General features: G+C 36.9%; 1 long non-coding RNA gene across 1 annotated transcript in view; it reads left to right on the top strand.

Annotated features, from left to right (window-relative positions):
• LOC102299995 overlaps nucleotides 1-3,888 on the top strand; it is a 12,675-nt gene extending 8,787 nt beyond the window's left edge. The window contains exons 7-9 of the long non-coding RNA XR_006053209.1: nucleotides 2,485-2,647; nucleotides 2,775-2,825; nucleotides 2,915-3,888. This is a non-coding gene — a long non-coding RNA (uncharacterized LOC102299995). The remainder of the gene's footprint in view (nucleotides 1-2,484; nucleotides 2,648-2,774; nucleotides 2,826-2,914) is intronic.
• Nucleotides 3,889-4,654: the final 766 nt, after the last annotated feature.

Genomic DNA, 4,654 nt, shown 5'->3' with positions numbered 1-4,654 from the left:
GCTGCTACTTCAATCATGAAACTGCTTAATGATCAGCTGATCGGCTTTTCTGTTGGGAGTCCGTGTCTCTTGTTTGCTTTTGGCCCACTTTGTACCAGAAAGAGGAAACCAGCGGCTGAACAACAGCAGCACGTTTAAGCTTGATAAGCTGTTGTTAGAATTTATTTAATATTACTTTCTACACCAGGATCTTTTTCTACGTAGCTGATGCTGGTAGCTGTGCAGGGGCGGATCTAGCAAAGTTTAGCCAGGGGGGCCGATAGGGCATTAACAGGGAAAAGGGGGCACAAAGACATACTTTTCTTTCTTATTCTCATTTAAAATGTCTAGCTTTTAATAAATAATTATCTGACACCCAAAGTTTTAATTTGATGTAAAATGAATAGAAGTCAATTACTGTATTTAGTAACTATTAAGTCTAATATACTCTAGTAAGCTATAGTACTTTTTCCTTTGGGAAGGTACCATCTGTGCAGTCTGCAATTTTGTTGAAGAAAGATGTTGAATCTATTTAATATTTCTTGAAAAATAATTGATTTCTGTGCATTTTTTCACACTGCATCAAATTAAGGTTGATTACGTCGATTAAGCATCATGAGGTGGAGCGTGAGGGGTGGTTCCCTATTTTTTCTTTATTTATTTTTGTTGTTGCTGGGAGTTGGAACCCTATTAGTTAGGTTGCTTAATATTTACGCTAAGTACTCTTTAAAATACCAGAATAGGGAGGATGGTGTAGGTTTGAGTTTATTAGATTGATCAGTATTGCTGAACCATGAAATATTTTTTTTGCATACAGGTATAACAGAATAGCTTTAGTGTAGTTGTTGTTTTAAACTTGAGTATGAACTTATACAAAATGCAGCAAGATATAAAAAACAGTTTTGTTGATTAAAAAACACTATATCGGATTCATATCGGTATCGGCAGATATCCAAATTTATGATATCGGTATCAGACATAAAAAAGTGGTATCGTGCCATCTCTAGTTGAGACATCAGATCTTTTATCCTTGAAATATTCTTGAGGTGATAGTAAGCTGATTTTGTTATTGTCTTAATGTGTTTTTCTAAGTTTAGGTCTGCATCCATCACTACACCCAAATTTCTCGCCTGGTTTGTGGTTTTTAGGTGTATAGATGGAAGTTCTCTGGTGACCTGTAATTGTTTTTCTTTGGCACCAAAAACTATTACTTCAGTTTTGTTTTTGTTTACCTGGAGAAAATTGTGGCACAACCAGTCATTAATTTCCTCAAAGCATTTACCAAGAGCCTGTACAGGGCCTCAGTCTCCTGGTGACATTGTGATATATATTTGTGTGTCATCTGCATAGCTGTGATAGTTTATTTTGTTGTTCTTTATAATGTCTGTATTCAGACATATGTCATTAAACACTTTGGTCAGAGCGGTTTCAGTGCTGTGGTTCTGTCTAAAACCTGACTGGAAGGCATCATAGCAGTTATTCTGTTTTAAGAAGTAACTGAGCTGTTGAGAAACTGCTTTTTCAATGATCTTACTTAAAAATGGGAGATTTGAGATCAGCCTGTAGTTGTTCATTTGTGTCTTGTCAAGATTGTCCTTTTTCAGCATAGGTTTGATTACAGCAGTTTTTAGTGGTTCTGGAAACACACCTGACATTAAAGAAAAGTTGACGATCTGTAACAGGTCTGACTCCAAAGTCTTTGAGACCTTTTTGAAAAAACTTGTTGGCAGGACATCTAAACAGCAGGAGGAGGAGTTCAGTTAACTTAAGATGTCCTCCAGGTCTTTGCTGTTAATAGGGTGAAACTGTTTCATGGTGTTTAAACAGTTTTTCGGTGGACACAGTACATATCCTGGATCTGCTGTTGATGTACCAATTGCTTGTCTAATCTTTTGGATTTTTTCTGTGTAGAATTTGGCAAAGTCATTGCAGGCCATGGTTGAATGAAGTTCAGCTGCCACTGACACAGGGGGGTTTGTTAGCCTGTCAACTGTAGAAAATAAGACCCGAGCGTTATGACTGTTTTTAGTGATGATGTCAGAGAAGTAGGACCTCCTTGCACTCCTCAGTTGTAAATTATAATTGTGAAGTTTCTCTTTATAGATGTCATAATGAACCTGGAGGATTGTTTTTCTCCATCTGCGCTCAGCTTTCCTACACTCTCTTTTTTCATTTTTCTCCATGGAGACTTTTTCCTTCCAGAGATAACCTTCACCTTAATGGGAGCAATAGTGTCCATTACATTTAACATTTTAGCATTGAAGCTATTGACGAGCTCATTGATATACACAGGTGATTTTTTTAAAGAAAAAAAGGATCTCTAATTTAAATACAGCTTATGTTGCACCATAACTATTATTATTAGGTTTTAAGCAGGTATATACTATAACACCTGTATCAACATCTTACCATGAATGTGAGATTGTGGACTGCCTGAATTAGCACAATGACTGCAAACTGTTGTGCTTTCATTAACCATAATTGATGATATATCTTCAAATCCAGGACATTTGCTGCTCAAGTGAGGACAAAGAGGTGCTGTACTCTGCCAAGACAGGGTTTAGCTGCTGTGGTCACCTCTACTATAACACCAGCCTGTGGTCATGCTGTGCCGGGAGGCTGAGATCAATCCATGAAGCAGGACAGGATCAGAGAAAGATGATAAAAGGTCTGTTTAGATGTTACACATTCTCTCTTACAAAGTAGGACTTAATTTTATGTCAATTTATCTTGATTGCACAACCTAGAGATCTCACTTTACCAATAATATGTCTATAATGTTCTTTGTTTTTCAGAATCCAGAGTTCTATCTGTGAATAATTTGAATAAAGCTAATCTTTGCAGAGGTATTATAAAAACATATTGGTAAAAAAAATGATATTTATGAATTGATATGAATTTGTAGTGTAATATATTTGTGTATCTTTCTCCTTAGTGTACATTGGGGCTGTGGAAAGTGTCTCTCTGCAGAGCGTTGTGTTCAGGAATGTTTTGAAGGTCTATGGGATGCAGGCCAAAGTGAAAGCTCTGCCTTTGCCCTACGTCCTGGAAACAAATGATCGCTGTAGCTATCCTAAACTGATTCCTGGGAAGACCTACTTCTTTAACAAAGACAATATTTTCACTGGTTTCATCGATGATTCTTTTCTGCAGCCACTCCATTTCATTATTTCCAAGTGTTCACCTAGGATCACCACTCACCGAAAATCAACCAATATGCCTTTTGCATACTGAGCACTCACACTAAAGCTGAGTGTATGCTGACACCAGCCCAGCAGCTAGACCCTGAACTTCAAAATGTAACAAAGGCAATAATGAACAGATAGGCTGGTAGCATTATAACCTTCACTTCTAAATGTACATGTTTCTAAAACAGATATATTGTGGGGATTACTTTGTCTTTGAGATGGTTTTTAATGTTGCTCTCTGTAGCTTAAGATTCAAATCTAATTTTCAATATAAGGACTGTTTTTAATACTTTATGGAATCCTTAAAATGTCAATCTTTTCAGGACTGTGTGAACTCTTTGGGACTTGTATATTGGACAATTGATAGGCATGCAGCTTTATGGCCAAATGAAGCCTGTTTCCTCATTGTTGCAAACAAAGCAGATAAATGATCTTGAGTTTATTCTATGTGTTGAATGTGGCTTTGATAGATTTACAGTGGAGCTCTCAATGTAAATCTATCAAACAGTGAACTTTCTTTTTAATATTCTGCTTTTTAAGCAGCCTTTAATGTATGCACCACAGAATAACTGTGGTGCATAAAGTAGATATTTGAAGCAATATTGATGCAACAGAGTTCAGTGGGGAGTCAATCTTTCATTGTGTGAATTTATAGATGAAAATTATGTGTAAAATGAAAATTAAACCAGCTTCATCTCAAAGAATAAATGAATTAACTTCCTATCGTGTTCACTATCTTCTATATTTGTTACTGACTGTAGTCACTTCATGATATAACCACACTTTGACTAGTTGACACAGAAGATAAAGTTAACCTTTCCCAAGACCAGACATTGGCTATATCATATGACTCATTAAACTCATTAAGTTAGGACATTATAAAGGATAACTATTAAAGGTGCCACTAAAAGTCAAAAGATAGCCATAAACAGGAGGATATAGTGGATCAGTATATTTATATGTAAAATGGTCAATTTAATAGTTGCTCAGCCAGTCCACTCTGATCTAAAGTGGTGAATTGGCTACTGAAAGACCAGCATTACTCTTAGTTACTTATAGCTTGATCCTGCATGGATAGCTTCAGACTAATTTGGCCTACGTCAGGCCCCTAAATTGTACCTAGTTATATTCCAAGTCCATTGGGAGTTGCTGTAACAGGTGTGGTGATTAGATACCTGGCCTGCAAGTATGCTCAGGCCCCAGTTTTTGCCAGAGTAGGTGGACATTCTTGGAGAGAGAGGTAGGACCAGGCGAGTCCTTTCATTCACTAGCTTAATCTGAACCCTGGATCGCCTGCTGGGTAATACTTGTAGATCAGAGATTAGGGCTTTTTAAACAGAGAGCTGATTCCCACTTCCTGTATTGGGGTGCTGGTTCTGACAATCCACAAGATGATCTCCTATGGCAACTACTAAAACAAAGAGGATTAGCAACTATTTTCACATTTTAGTTAGAAATGCATGAAAAGGCAAATTCATTTTTAAACT

The sequence above is a fragment of the Haplochromis burtoni genome, unplaced genomic scaffold (genome assembly GCF_018398535.1).
Source record: "Haplochromis burtoni strain Fernald_Lab_line unplaced genomic scaffold, NCSU_Asbu1 Contig_700, whole genome shotgun sequence".
Lineage (NCBI taxonomy): Eukaryota > Metazoa > Chordata > Actinopteri > Cichliformes > Cichlidae > Haplochromis > Haplochromis burtoni.
Note: the sequence above shows the minus strand (reverse complement) of the source record. Positions and strands in the feature narration are given on the sequence as shown.